At 42.1% G+C, this 16,675-nt stretch overlaps 1 pseudogene across 1 annotated transcript; it reads right to left on the bottom strand.

Annotated features, from left to right (window-relative positions):
- Positions 1-916: 916 nt before the first annotated feature.
- Positions 917-16,350, bottom strand: LOC306785035 (annotated as a pseudogene). Its single transcript, XR_013773171.1, has 13 exons — positions 15,966-16,350; positions 15,645-15,721; positions 14,977-15,142; positions 14,088-14,202; positions 5,524-5,579; positions 5,217-5,258; positions 4,354-4,396; positions 4,079-4,228; positions 3,908-3,984; positions 3,592-3,760; positions 3,335-3,482; positions 2,089-2,712; positions 917-984 (listed from the first exon to the last, which is right to left on the bottom strand). The product of XR_013773171.1 is annotated as an uncharacterized misc_RNA (transcript).
- Between the last annotated feature and the right edge of the window lie 325 nt (positions 16,351-16,675).

Raw genomic sequence — 16,675 nt, forward strand, 5'->3', positions numbered from 1 at the left:
GCTGGTAAAAGTGCTCATACACATGAACAAGAGGCCTGGGGAGCACAATGATTAGGGTAAGATGATGGTACGATCAAGAACAGCCACCGGCAATCTAAAAAAGTATCGACAAGTTGTGAACACATTCAGGAATGTGTCGGCCTGTTGATCAACTGGAAGGAACTATAGATCGAGATATGGCTGTTGTTGGTTTGTGACTCCAAAGAATGTGTAGATTGCTTTATCTCAGGACCTGTTTATGAGTTTGTGTCAGACAAGATGACAATTTTATACCAGTAATGGCAGCAGCAAAGCGTGCAAACTGCCAAGTAAGATAAAGAACTATTGAGTCACACTCCAGTCACTGATGGATTTAATCCTGACGAACAAAGTGTGCTATGTAAAACGGTATGAACCAGTGAAATACACAAACCTTTTACTTTTTATTGATGAAATCATTTGAATACAATATACTGTGCACAGATGCAGGTAAACCATTGTCTTAAACTTACATTACCATCAAATCAATCATCAATGTAATCATCAAAACCAGTGGCGGCTGGTCAATAGAGGGCCATGGGGCATGGCCCCACCATAAGCCACACAAAAAAGGGAAAAAAAAAAAAAAATAATAATAAATTGTACAAATTGTCAATATTTGTGTTTTTGAACTATGGAATGTACCCAGTAATGTGTAAAATATGATATCTGCGCAAAATATATGCTTTATCTGCTCGTCCTCTCCCCATGTGCTCGTGCTCTCTGTCTGTGTGCACGACACTCTGAGAACGCGCAGCTTGGGGGGCCTGATCGTTTTGGCCCAAAAGAGACGGGTCTATGAAGCAGTTTAGCCAATTGCTGATTCAAGATATAAATGAGTGACATACAATTTAGCCAATCAGCGCCCTCAAATAGATTCAGCTGTGGGCCAGAACGATCAGGCCCATAGCTGCGTGTTCTCGTCAGGAGAAGTCTCTACAGGTGCCTGCGCCACGAGCACTCCTCCTCCAAGACCCGTTTGAGAGGAGAACTTTGGCGGAGATTCTGCAGCCAAAGAGCTGATATCAGATCAGCCTGACCTCACAATCAGACAGCAGGCTCGCGGGAAAGGGAAGCAGTACATGCGAAGCTTCTGTACTAGCTGTACACCAGACAGGTTTGGCTAGCTGGATGACGTCATGCTAATCATTTATTTAGCTTTTTAAAACAACGGGGACGGATCCAGCACGGACAGTTACGGGAGTGAGGGATGAGGAGGTAAGGAAACATGAGAACACCAGGACACACATGGCGAACTCTGTCAAGCTACATATTAGACAAAGTGAACATCTTTTCTTCTACATAGCTGTCCTCAGTCTCATCTGCTTAACTTGGTCATGGAGGCATCAGCATGTAATAGAGATGTTAAATTAACAGTGAAAACTCATCAAAGCTTAATTTAACATCAGTAATAATGCGTGTTTGATAATTACATTTTTTTTTTGCATTAAATCATACTGGGATGTTTGCTGAAATTGATAGGATGGCCCTACCTAGAAAATGTTCCACCAGCCGCCACTGATCAAAACTATTTCAAACTGTACAGTTGGCGCTCATTCAGTGAATAACTTTTTGTATTGAAATCAGTGTAGTTGAACCGCGGTTAATCATGTGTAACTTCAGAGGTGACTCGTGCTGAAAGCTTTTATCACAAACGGAAACTTTACTGCAACCAGAACAGCTAAAGGGGATTGTTTCCTGTGTGGGTTTTCATGTGTCTCTGTAAAGCTGAACTGTGGCTAAAAGATTTCTTGCAGACTGAGCAGCTGAAAGGCTTTTCTCCTGTGTGGGTTCTCATGTGTATCTGTAAAGTTGAACGCTCGTTAAACGATTTCATACAGACTGAGCAGCTGAAAGGTTTTTCTCCTGTGTGGGTTCTCATGTGCATCTGTAAAGTTGAACGCCGGTTAAACGATTTCTTACAGACTGAACAGCTGAAAGGTTTTTCTCCTGTGTGGGTTCTCATGTGCATCTGTAATGTTGAACGCTCGTTAAAAGATTTCTTACAGACTGAGCAGCTGAAAGGCTTTTCTCCTGTGTGGGTTCTCATGTGGTTCTGTAAAGTTGAACGCCGGTTAAAAGATTTCTTACAGACTGAGCAGCTGAAAGGCTTTTCTCCTGTGTGGGTTCTCATGTGCATCTTCAGATTTTGACTCCTGCCAAATGTTTTCTCACACTCTGAGCATCTAAAATGTTTTTCACCAGCACTACATCTTGAATCAGTGACATGGACTTCATCAGGTTTCAAATAGTTTAAACCTGACTGAGGTTCTCTGGTCTTCTTCCCATCACCACCCTCATCAGCGGCAGAAGAGTCTCCAGTCTTCTTATCAGTATCTGGTTCTGGATGTCTATCTGGATCCAAGTTCCTGTCTGGTTCTCCACAGTCTTCTCCATCAGCTTCTGTTCCCATCTGTTTAGTTTGTCTTTGATGAAGCTGTGAGGACTGAGCTTCCTCTTCTTCACTCTTCACAGGAGTGAATGAGAACTTGACATCAGCCTCCTCCAGACCTTGAAGCTGCTCTCCTTCCTGACTGGTGCAGAGTTCCTCCTGTTCTTCTTTAATGTGTGAGGGCTCTGGGTCCTCCTGTTCTTTAATGTGTGAGGGCTCTGGGTCCTCCTGGTCCAGACTGGAGCTCCAGTCCTGCTGCTCAGAGGGAACCTCTTCTTTAACCAACAACAGCTGCTGGACGTCTGCAGGAAAACCGTAAACACACACAGAGACGTTACAAAGACATTTTAGAATTGCGCAAATAGTCTCCTGGACATACACTTCCAGAGTATCACTAGAACCAGATAATACAACTAGAAAATGCATTTCCTGCTGAAAATGCATTAGAATGCTGAAAGCTGAAATTAATTGTGAGAAAATTGCTGAAAATAGATATCCAATTAAAAAAAAAAAAAAAAATTGCAAAAATCTTAATAATTCAAAAAGTTCAAAAACAGTGATAACTATATTTCAGCCCTTTTTTCTTAACTTCATGAGTCACAAACCATGGAAGCAACAACCGTGTCGCAGCTTTTTCAGTGTCCCTTAGAAACACTTTGTGTTGTTCGTCTTTGCTACTTGCAGCACATTTCTGTTCTTGGTTGTGTTTTTATCCATTTGCAGCATTTCATTCCCTGAATGCTGCACTTGTGTTGTAAAAAAAGATTAGGATTTGCAAAGTGCCCTGAGCTCTCAGGACCCTGTATAGATGTCTGAAATAATTCACTGTTTAACACCCTCAAAAAACAATGAAACCAAGTGTGGATCATCCCATCGTGCTGCCAAAGAGCCGATCAGGAGTTCTAGACGTTCCCACGGGCTCACCTTCAGCCACAGAGTAGCACATGATGAAGTCAGCCCCAGCAGGGAGGGTGTGCACAGCGCTGGCGTCCACCACCACTTCATTCATCATCCCCTTGTCCACGGCATCACAGGCAGTCACTGGATCATCGTGCTTGTCTCCGCGGCACGCCTAATGACATACACAGTCACCTTCACTCTCACAGAATCTCAGAAACTAAAACAGGCGTTTTTTTTACGCCACATTCTGCCGGATTCGACTGGGTTTCACGTGTACGTACCTGTAGTACAAAGATCTTTGGCTTTCCTACGAGGCTCTTGCACTTGTCTCCTTTGAACAGGGACGTGATATGCTGATCTTGCCGTCGTAGGTGTACACGTGATCGTTCTCTCCGTGGCTCAGGAAGACCAGCAGAAAGCAGTCGGCGTCTGAATGGTTTTCCTCGGCGGCTGGCGGGACATCAGGTGTTTGTTAAACTCGCTACCGAACAAGTAAAACGCAACAGGATACCACATGTTGGATCTGAAGTTTGCATATTAAAAAAGGACAAGGAAGCAGGTATGAATTAGTAATCAAGTGATCAGGCATGTGCTTACCTTCACTGATTTTATCTAAAACTTCCACCTGTTTGAAGTTATCATAAGCCCTCACTTCAAAGTTCAGGTCCTTCAGTCTAAAAAGAGAGGTGAAGGAAAGTCTTACAGTCGCTCAACAAGTACAGACAAGTTCTTAAGCACACAGTATCCAACATGTCTGCGTAGCGATACCTTTTCTCCAAGTTGTAGCGGTCGGCGTTGGTTCCGTGCCTGTCACTTAACCCAAGGCGCCAGAAGAAGCGCTCCTGGTTAAAGACGAGCGCGAGGCCTCGTTTGCGGTTGTCCATCTTGTACTCCTCTGCAGGGTCCAGAGCTAAAGAGCTGTTTCACAATGACAAAGAGCCCAGAAACAAAGACAACATTAGGTGCATACTGGTGTCAATTTTAGCAGCATATAGTATAGTGCAAACAAGAGACATAGTAACTAACAGGAAGAAACAGTTTACCTTCTGATGAAGGCATCAGTCTCGGTTACGTTCTCCGTGCTTGCTATAAAACACAACACATACATGAATACCCTCACAACAATGTAGATGTTGCAACAATGTTGCACTGAAAAGTCTGGCTTTGCAGCTTTTTTTTTAGACAACACAAATACTTTGCTGCTTTTCAGGCTTCTTTGTTCAGCAGCACAACTAAAGGTGCATGCATTGCTCCACTGCTGGCGGTATGGGGGTCAAGCAGCCATTGTTTCATCAGCTTAAGAGTCCTCGTGGCCCTCAATAGCTGGGTGGCCGGTGAAGCAAGATGGCAAAGGCTGCTAAAAGAACAGAGGCCAAAAGTGACACCTCCATACCCCACCCTGCAGATATGTGGGTCACACTGTGTGCGCTAAAGGCAGCACTTGGAAGGTATGTGACTATCTACTGTGTCATCTGCTGTCTAATACAACAGTGTTGCAATAAAATCCTACCTTCATAAAGGGTATAACACAGATTTGACTTAATGGCCATTTCGGATGCTGTACACACGGAGCAGTGTTTGTAATATTTAGTGTACCCTCATTGACAAATAGGTTGGGTGGACAATTTTACTTTCCCAAAAAACCAACAGATCAGTTTCTAAATGACAAAGGATATCAGGATATATGGGGCAATGATATCCTGTCAACGTGATATGTAGTAATCGAGGCAGTTTGAGTTCATGATTAATCTCACCCTTATTAAGTTAACTGCACTTCAGCCTCACTGGTAATAAAACCTCGTTTGTTTCACTTTTGCTTCGGAAAGAGCAAAGAAAATTCACAAGAAACTTCTAATAGTACACAAACTTGACAAAAACAAACAGTAGAAGTGTGTGAAACGCTCACCCGCCCTGTCTGGTGCTGCTGCTCTGTGTTTAGCAGCACTTCCTGGGAAGGCGAGAGAAAGAGCAATTAAGTCCCGACATTCAGAATGTTTTCCTAAAATAAAAACCTGTTGTACTAACATTGTGACAGGCAGTAAAGGCGTGACAACTCTTATGATGGAACATAGGAAGTAGTAAAGCGCGCTTCAATCATGATACTGAGCCTTTTACATCGAACAAGAAAAGTCGTTGTATTTACTTTTCTAAGTTTTAAAATGTCTACAAATGATGTCGACTGTTAATAACAAACGTTCGTGTAAATGTGTTACCTTTACATCTGTCTTCTGTCGTGTTTGACATGGTCCCTGGTTTGACTCCGCTACAACTGGCACCGCAGAAAAATGAATCGCTTCGTCAAAGCAACACTGATGAGCCGGGATATATAGCCCCTCCCCTTTTTAAATCTCATTGGCTGAAAGTGACAACCGGAGAATGCGATTGGCTCTCACGCCCGTCAGTCAAAGATCAACAAGACAGAGGTTACGTGTTCGCCACACTGCAACAGCGACTAATCAAACGTATAAATACAGGCATTACATATGTCATGAAGTCTGATTCAGATCATGAATGAGATTAGGGTTAGAGCAGCCGAAGAAATTACGAGGGGCTAAATTTCTAACCCAGACTATTGTTAAATAGAATTATCTCACATTATTAAAATAATGTATTTTCTCTTTGATGAGGTATCAATGGGAGTCGACTCCACTCTGAATGCTGTTTACAAGAAACAGTTTCTACCAGTGGCGGGCCATCAGGGCCTGCAAGGCCTTCTCTGCTGGCCTAAGCAGAATCACAAAGCTATTTATATATATATATTTTTAAAGAATTATAATTTATTTTATAATTTTATAATTTTTCTGAAATGCACTACATGTATTATAATTTATAAAATTATTTTTCCCATTATCTTATTTTCTCATTGCACAGCTACTGTCTTCCTCAGTTGCTCTCAGTTGCTCTCAGTTGCTCTCAGTTGCTCTCAGTTGCTCTCAGTTGCTCTCAGTTGCTCTCAGTTGCTCTCAGATCTCACCTCTGTGTGTCTATGTAAGAACAGAGCCAGAGGCCTGCAGACTCGGCTCTGCAGCCAGTGCAGATTAAAGTACATGGGGACGATATTGTTGATTGTCATCGTGTTCAACCAATCAGATCTTTAGTTTGACATGTTGGGCGTATTCTTTGACTTGTCAGCGGCAGCTAGCGGCCTATAATGACGTCAGCATTATGTGCAGCTCAGTGTTCATCTGTAGCTTTCCCGCTAGGTGCAGTGTGCTGTGATTGCTTGCTAGCAAAACTGAAGTTGTTAGCAGTCAGAGTTCAAGTCGAAATATATGGAAGAAATTATGGCATTTTTAGTTTTTTTTACTTCGCTTTGTTTTTTTAACATCAAATGGCGGAAGGACGAGAAGCTGATTTAGTGGCGGAGTTACTGGGAACGCCTTTCTCAAGAAGGACATTAAGCTGCCTGAGCAAAGCCGCTACACGACACCAAAGTACGCGGGACACTTGCAAGCTACGGTGCTCTTAAAAACGTTTGGAAGGACCCGAGTGGATCTCCAGATCAACGAACAAGTTCGCAGGGAAACGGAGCTCCACAATGAAAAAGTTAAGAAGAATAGGGAAATACTGAAAAGGACCTCTTGCTGGAACTGAAACACACGGATGTACTGCACAGCCGAGTTATTGACCTCTTTGTAAACAGAGAGGAGGATGGACTTTGTATTTAAATAGAACAGCATTTGGTAAGTGAAACTGCTTTTGTTTTCTTTATATCTGCAGTGTGTTAAGTCTGGCACATGTGTTAAGTCTGGCAAATGCTTTTTAGGGAGGTTAAATTGTTGGATTGAAATTCAAATCATTAAATACACATACTGTTGCCCTGTACCTTGGGCAGTCCATTTTGGACTGAACTGTGTTCTTCATTAACTACACTGGTTTGAAAAAAGAGAAACCCAGAGGATGAAATGAAGACAGGAGGATTTTTGCTTAAGAGCATTAGTTTATTTTCCACAGGTTACTTCAGAAACAGGTAATTATGTACATCTGGAATGTTGGATAAATGCATATCAATCATCTCACTGTGGCCGTTTCCAGAGAAACCTTAGAAATACTAGCTATATATACATTAAGAACAGTTCCTCTGCATTGGAATGTATTGCTGGTTTTACAATCGTAAGTCACTCATGCTGATGATTCTTTTCTCAATGTTTTTTGAAGAGTATTTACAATTTGATTAGTGAGGTCTAAAAACAGAAGACTGCTGAATAAAGAAGAACAATACAGGAGCATAAGAAACCGACCCACATGAGTCGCCAAGATTCCAAACTATTTTCATGCCAGACTACAAGGCTTTTGAATCAAGAAATAAAACATATCCCTTAGAAATTAGTAAATTCTTGACCAATAAAAGACACCATTAATTCAATACATTCAGGGGTTTTCTGCAACAGGCTTACTTGGTCTGGTATGACCAGTAGTTTATGGGCGGCGAATGTTTAAATGTAACCTTTCAATAGATATGTTCACTGTTTTAGCATTCATCATTATCACATATAGGCTCACTTTATGTGTAGCATTTCAAGTATTCAGCTATCACTGATTGTATTAATATGATATAAATGTGACTGTGGTGCTCAGCTGTTGCAATTAGCAACAGTCATTAGTGACCTTATAGTATTTTCAGAACTCATAATATAACACCACATCAGTTAAACAGAGTTTTGTAAATACATTTGGTTCAGGGGGGAGACGCTGTTTCAAATCAGTGTTCAATTTGCATGATATGTACTGGATAGAAATCTCAGTCCAGTGTGGTGCCATCTGTTGGCAAAAATATATCAGTGGATAAAAAGTGAATGAAGTTACAATACTGCCATCATGTGGAGGTTGTCCAGATGACATACATGCATGATTAGTGTCCCTTGTTTTTAGAAATATGTCGCAAAATGCACCACAAAGTGATCTTCTCACGATGTGTATATATAGGTGAATATTAATAACAATTCAAAAATAAAACTGATTTTATACTTCACAAAGCAATGAAATCACAGACCGTGGGCTGCTCGGTATCATCCCAGTGACAAATAAAAAGCCCCACATGGTACTCAATTAAATGCAATAAATTTGGGTTTCATGAATTGTGCAATCTTTGCATGATGTCGTTGGAAGCATGCAGTGATTCAAGTTTAGTGTAGTTCATGTCTACTCATGTCTACTGCCTTTCTATTCATTATTTTAAATCTAAATCAACAACAACACAAATGAAACTGCTGACATGTTTCATTCTTGGTTGAACCTTGTATGTATGCTCTGGGTCAAGATGATGCAAGTGTATCATCACAGATCATCACACACATCACGGATTTATGGAAACACCTATTGTAAACACACACAGTCCAAACTATTTACATTTACACAATTTACTACAAAATAAAATCTCTCTCACACACGCAACCCTGCGTTAGTGGAGGGGGCGTGGCCTCATAATAGTGACGTCATCGAAAAACGGCCTTTCTGAGTTGCACTTGAACCTAACAAGTTTACCTGCAAAACCTACAAGATTGAGCTCTCAGCGATCTGATCACCTCGAAAACAACCTGTTGGAGAACTGACTTGAATACCTACAGCAAGCAATACCTGTTGGATACAATGGCTTCCAGCGGACCCCCGGTGTGCAGACCAGTGTGCATCGTCCGACCTACAGGTACATTTTTTTAAATGTTTTTTTATTTCATGCCAAATGTGTATATTAATGTTCCTTGACTCCATAAAAGGCCATTTCAGTACAAAACGTGCATTTAATTACGTTAAATTGTTGAATATTAAGCAAAAGAATGTTCAGAATTTAAGCTAGCAATTCGAAAAACTCAGATTTTGAGGCCACTCACAGTTTCTGGTGTAAAACAATAATTATATGTTAAGACTGGACTTTCTTCTTCCAAATAGGTGTGGAATGTGTTAACACATGTGTAGGGACATGAAAACACCGTTATTTTTGTTCGAGGGGATCAAATCGTCAATTTTTGTGTTGAAAATCTCGGAAACAAAATGGCGCCTCCACCAAGCTTAGCAGATAGCTAACAGTAGATCCTTTCAATAAAGACGCAGGCATCCGTCGAAGAGTTTCAGGGCTTTAGTTAGAATTATTCTTAATTTGTAAAACTGTGGAAACACAACATGAAATATGGCCTTACAAACTGTCCATATACACATACATGAATACAAAACAACAATCCAGAATGAAGCCAATGTGTAAGAATGTTTGACTAGCTAGCTTCTAAGCTAAGCCGTGGCTATGGTCTCACATGGAAATAGCATTTTCATAATTTGCTCCTGATAAATACTGAAAAAGTTGCCTTTTGAAGCAGACTAGCGGTGGCTTTGTGTTAGTTGGTGGCTTGTGGATGTGACTTTTTTTAAATAAATGTTTTTCTTCCTACCTCAGTCCGCCCTGATGCCGCCCTTGTGCCCGACGACCCGGTCCTTCCTGATTACGAGGACGAGGAGGAAGAGGTTGGCGTTGGTGCGGATCCTGTGGACGGGCTTCAGGAGGCTGAGGGTGAGCTGCAGTTCCCACCACCACACTTTGTGATGGAGGGACAACAAGGCTTTGTTCCTCTTCCTGTTTACTACCCTGTTTACTACCCTGTTTACTACCCTGTTTACTACCCTGCATTCCCTCACGCTGACCCTGACCCTGCTTTCCCTCACGCTGACCCTGACCCTGCTTTCCCTCACGCTGACCCTGACATTGCTTTCCCTCACGCTGACCCTGCTTTTCGTGGCGCTGAACCTTTTGATTATAATGCTTTTGATGCTGCTTTTGAGCGTATTATTGACAGGTACAGGTATGGGCTACCTGAAGAGGAGGAGGACCCTGAGATTGATGTTGTCGGACTTGAGGACGAGGATCTTGAAGACATAGTTCCTTCAACTTCTGGCCTCGGCTCCTCCACAAAACGACGCAGGGAAGAGCGCGACGACGAGCAGGAGGCTGCTATGAAGAGACCGAGGTGGTCCGAAGACACCGACTCGGATTGACTCTACGATGGGACGGGCTAACAATCCTCCCAGAAACGTCATCGGAGCAACCACTGAGTCCACATCGAAGCAGGACCAGTGGTTCTCATGGTAGCCTTTGCATCTGGCAAGGCTGATGACACCCCATGTAGCGCCTTGCACTGGGGCCGTTGGATTGACCCACTTTAACCCTGAGGGCCTCATATCTGCACGCTGGATCGATCAACCTTTATTTCATCCTGAGTGCTGTCCTTTGCATCTTCAAGGCTGGAGAAAACCCATGTAGCGTCTTGCACTGGGGCTTTTCTGTAGTATCTCTTCATTTTTTCACAGCTCAACCTTTCTTTATTCTTGAGGGCCGGCCTTTGCCTCTGGCTGAGCTAGTGACACCCCATGTAGCGCCTTGCACTGGGGCTTTTCTATCGTATCTACTCGTATATGCATGCTGGATGGATCAATCCTCCCAGAAACGTCATCGGAGCAACCACTGAGTCCACATCGAAGCAGGACCAGTGGTTCTCATGGTAGCCTTTGCATCTGGCAGGGCTGATGACACCCCATGTAGCGCCTTGCACTGGGGCCGTTGGATTGACCCACTTTAACCCAGAGGGCCTCATATCTGCACACTGGATCAATCAACCTTTATTTCATCCAGAGTGCTGGCCTTTGCATCTTCAAGGCTGAAGAAAACCCATGTAGCGTCTTGCACTGGGGCTTTTCTGTAGTATCTCTTCATTTTTTCACAGCTCAACCTTTCTTTATTCTTGAGGGCCGGCCTTTGCCTCTGGCTGAGCTAGTGACACCCCATGTAGCGCCTTGCACTGGGGCTTTTCTATCGTATCTACTCGTTTATGCATGCTGGATGGACCAGGGAAACTCCCCAAAGACCCTGATTTCCCTAACGCTGACCCATATGATGGTGACGCTTTTAATGCTGCTTTTGAGTGTATTATTGACAGGTACAGGTATGGGCTACCTGAGGAGGAGGAGGAGGACCCTGAGATCGATGTCGTCGGCCTTGAGGACTCCTCCAGGGAAGAGAGCGACGACGAGGAGGAGGCTGCTGCGAAGAGGCCGAGGTGGTCCGAAGAGAGCGACTCGGATTGACTCTACGATGGGACTGGCTGACAGTGTGTTCCCTTTGGTGGGAAGTAAGTAGGAGCTTCTGTTTTGTTGAGAAAGTGACCTAGAATAGTTTACAACATAAAAACAAAGTAATACTATGTAACATACCTACAAACTGTATGCTACGTCTATTTGTTCATAATTCATTTCATTCATTTTCAGTCATTCAAAGTTTATTTGTCCGTCTTACTTACTATATGAATAATTTAGTGTCTTTGATTCAATGAATACAATATTATTTGTCTTACCGTTGTCTTTATTTTCCTCTCTCTCACTCCACCTCCTGAGCCGCTACCTTTCACGCTGGACTAAAAGATGAGTATGAGCATATATACTTATATGTAGTTTTATAAACTTAGTTCAGGAACAGGGCCACGCCCAGAACACTGCTCATTTCCTCTGCACAAAGTATTTAAGCACAACGAACCCGTTCACTTCCTCTTCGACTCTGTCTTCACATCCCTCCCCAACCCCGTTTTTGTCCTCCTATCTCTCTCTCTCTCTCTCTCTTGCAGGATTACAGGAACAACAGGGGACTCTGCACCGCCGGAGCTTCCGAAGAGACGGCCCCCACCCTACAGTCTCCATTCCCCCCGTTCCCGCCAGCCGCCGGACATCAACGGTCCCCCATCGATCGTCTAACTTCCTTTCCACAAACCCTCATTTCTTCTTCCTTACATCCCTTCATCCCTACCCTACATCCCTTCATCCCTACCCTACATCCCGTCATCTCTTCATCCCCACCCCACATCCCTTCATCCCTCTACCCCTACCCTATATCTATTCATCCCTCGACCCCTTCCGCTTCTTGAATCTAACAATCATTCCACTATGCAATAAACCTCTCGAAACTCATACTGTTATTGCCGTGGTCTTTGTTAGTGAAATAAATATATATATATATAAAGTAATGTGTGTTATTGTGTAAACACAGAAACACAGATAATTAATGAGGACGTTTCTATATTTACAGATGTTTCCTGGTCATTCTTCTGCAGGATTGTGTGAACTGCTCCGACTCATTTCTCAACTTCACTGGTTTGGTGTTGCATTCAATAAAACACTCGAGTCCTCTAAAGTCACACGTTTGTATTGTGAGATTTGTTTTGGTTCAACTTCAGTCATGTTGAGTTCCTGTGAAGCTTCTTAAATAGTGAATATAACATGTATAGTGGCTTAAAACAGCTTTGCATCTGTCACCAAGCAGCTACACCGAGTCATGAGGATTACTTTGTAGAACACAGGATTTTAAATCAGTCCATACACAGATCAAAGCATTGCCACATATCCAACAGCTCTGAGAAACCATCAACGGTCAGGGAGGTAAGAAGATGAACACATAAGACGGATTGTAAACACTTCAGGAATAATAAGTATTTCATTAGGTAATTAAGCATTAACTTGGGTTTGTTAGACGGAAAAAAAACAATGCTTTCTCCACACATACAACTAACAGGCCATGCTGGCAGTAAAGATGTGATGATCATTAAACAAAAAACATTGAAGGATGAAAAATTGAGGAAAAAAATCATTGCTACTCTTTGATACCACTCTACAAAAAATGAACCAAAAAAAAAAAGGGAATTATGTCCTGAAGGTGGACCCAGAGGTACCGCCATGCTGTTACAGAACAGCGTGAGTTTGTGCGTGTTGTTTTGCTTCCGGGGTCAGACGCTGACCCCGGAAGCAAAACAGTCAGACAGACCGGTGTCCACCGAAAACGTTATATTTACCACAATTTAAGCTTCTGCATTTTCCAAATGCACCAGTATTATTGTTCGGTTTGTAAGCCTTGTACCGAAACGAATACGTGATGTTACACCACTAGAAACAAATAACCGTAGCTGTGGCGCCATCATGAGGTTAGTAGGTGGTAAGACAGCAGTGAAGGCCCAGGTATAAAATGCACGGCCCACCACTGGTTTCTACAATAATGTCGATGACAAGTGACACACAGAATTATCAATAAAAGCATGTTTCTTCATATTTATGACATTTAATCCAGTGTTATCACATTGGTGCAATCCCCATCATGTGATACAGGAAAACATTTTACACATACACAAGGAACAGACTTATTATTCATCACATGTTCCTATTTGGGTTATGGGCGAGGGAACTGTGCGGTAATGGTATATTTAAAAGTATTATATGTTAAATAATTTATTGACTAAATACATTTGGTGTGTAATACAGGGAAATAAAGACAAAAGGTCTGAAACTTAGTCAGTTTAGGAACTTCCTTGTAAGAACAGCTCAATTTACATTACTCTGTTTTACCCATAATAAGTGCCAAAATACATTGTTTTTTTTAATACCACAAACCTTTGGGAATTATTAGGAATTTAGTAACCCATAAAATACAGTGTTGGCTGCTACCCAAACATCGAAGAGCCAGGGAAACTGACCACGCTGTCTCCAGTCCATCAAATGACAAACACATTACACCGTAATAATAAACTGCATAGATATAGATATTACATGTTCACTAGCTATTTTCACATTCACTTTGTCTAATAGATGTCTACATTTCAAAACTCCAATAAAAGAGAGACGATGGACACAAGTCAGTGCGGGCCAAAGAAGCTCCATCCCTGAGCAAATCTGAAAGACAACTTTACTGCTGGGCTCCTTCTGTCAGTGCTGCGCTTTCAATCAGTCCTTTCCAGTCTTGGTCCTGTGGCGCTGTCACAGATCACTCTTCACTTCATACTGACACACACAAGACTCTCTCTGGCTGTCCAGGTATGGCTTACATCCCATGTGCATAACAGCGTCAAACAGCAGAGTCACTGCTGACTCACAAGCTGCCAAGAAGGACAGAAAAGAAAGAAGATCATGAGCTAATAAACAGGTGAGCTAGTTTAATAACAGGCACCTGTTAACACCTTACTGCAAGTGAGTCAGACAAACTTTGTGTGCATTTAAATACAGTATACATTACTGATCAAATACAGATTTTATTGTAGACTAAAGATACATTTAATATTTACTTTTGTTTTGAAAATAAAATGACACAGCAATATCTTATTCACACTCACGGCAGCATAGGGAGGAAATTAGGACGACAGGTTGGATTGTAATTTAATCTCAATCCTAAAATATAGCATTTGAGACATTTTCATAAATATAGTCACGATCAGACCGATTCTAATGTACAAATGAATGACCGACAGGACGAGCGTGATGTTGTAGTTATGAGTCAAGACTCACAGTATGCTTAAACAGTAACTATCTTACCCTCTGCTGGACATGCTGTGTTTTACAGTGTACACTTAATTTGCACCAGCTCTGTAACTTCCATATTGATCCTTGAACTACAGAAGATAATGAATTTGTTGGTTTCATAAGATGTCAATGAAAATGTTTGCAAATGTCTACCACTGAAGCATAGCTTCTTCCCAACATGTTGTGCAAACGGTTTGCCGTAGTCCAACACTTTCTTTATTGTATTACTTACACCCGTGCTTTTCCTACTGCAACATGTTACTTTTAATCAGCAACATCATAACAATTCAACTATGAATGCAAGTGAAGTGTGCACAACATCTAGAAATGAGACCATCGGCTCAGCCTCTTACCTTGGACACTCTGGGCCAATCCCAGAGTCCTTTGCACATTCCTGCAGATTGTCTCCAGACAGTCCTGGAACTGCTCGTCGCAGTCGTGCTTCTCACTGCCGCAGGTGTCGTAGCAGCGGTCATGTTGGTTACAACATTTGGTCATAGACGGGATGCCAATGTCAAACTGCAAAAAAAATAATGTATTTATAATGTATTTTAGAATGACAATCAAATGTTGCTGCCAGTAGGAGGCATGCATTTCCCTCAATTCAAAAGATGTGATAATGGTTCAGTAAATTATGAAAAATTAAGTTTCAGCAATGACAAAAAAAAAAAAGCACAATTCACACAGCAAGTAAGAAAATTGAACATAACACAATCACAACCATTGCTCAAATATGTGAAAAAGATGAGTAAAATAAAGTATGTTATTTGTTCACCATTTAGTATCTTGTAGAAAATCCAAACAACATATTGACTATTTGTTTTATTTGTTTACATTACCGCACAACACTAATGGTCATTTTATACAAGAACCCCTGACATTTGGTTATTAAAGAGTTGTTTATTTCTGACATCGACCTGATTTGTTTGCAATATAAAAACATCTGGAACATCAGGAATAACACGATAAGTGTGCTTGTCCAAAACAAGTAAGGAACCTCCATAGCTCTCTGTCAGACTACCTGAAATCCAAACAGGGGGGAGCCACATCCGTTGGGTGGTGGTTTCTTGTATCCGGGACGAGGTGACGGCTTGTAACCTGTGAGAGAGGAGCAAAGGTGGAGATGTGTCTTGTTCTGTCAGTTGTCTTGCTTGTCAGAGATAACTACATCAGTCCACCATGATCAATTGGCTTACTGTGCAATAATGTGTATCTCCTGGCTCCCAAGTGTTGTATGAGCTCACATTTACTGTCGCCTAGTATTTAATATAGTTCTTTTTTTTGACTTGACATAGCAAGCTCAGGGTTGAATAATTAATAACAAATAAAGAAGCTGGCTTACCATCTGTACACTTATAATGACACAACCCGTCATCGCCACCAAACAAGTCCAGTGCTGCATTCAGGTACGTGTCAATCTTGTGTATTCCGTTACGGATTGTTTTCAGAGTCATCCTCCAGTCTGGAGTCTCTGGCTCTTGATTGCACGCGGACACACCTGTGAGACATCCACAATGGTACAAACTCAAGAGAAACACACAGATGTGGCTGTGGTAGTGCATCGTCCACGTAACGTCCGAGCCAGAAACCAGCGTTTCCCAGCGCATAGGTTTGATTTAAGGCTGGTTTAGTCCTCAAAATGTTGTCTTGGTAACATCTCAAGCTTCACTTCTGGTTGTTTGAGTTTCTTAAACTGGCACCTAGCAGGTAAAGCGCCCACCTGCCACAGCTGTGAATGTCGTTTCCGGGTTTGACGCTGTCACGTGACGACTGATAAACCAATGGCGATGATGTCACAAGTCGCCACGTCACGTTTAGCGGTTTTAACGATTCTAATAGTCAGAACTGCGCAATCAGTAGTTTACTCAGTTCCACGTAGCACACCTCGGTATCCACAGCACGTGCAGCATATGCATGCAGATACATTTATATCAATACAATTATATTGATGGGCCTACTGCTGAAATTGAAATGTAAGCTGACTCAAGGAGCAAATGCTCCATTAAAGTCGCCAGTGTAGACTAGATATGTGGGTCCACATACATTTTCTAT

Source organism: Melanostigma gelatinosum (assembly GCF_949748355.1).
Source record: "Melanostigma gelatinosum genome assembly, chromosome: 11".
Lineage (NCBI taxonomy): Eukaryota > Metazoa > Chordata > Actinopteri > Perciformes > Zoarcidae > Melanostigma > Melanostigma gelatinosum.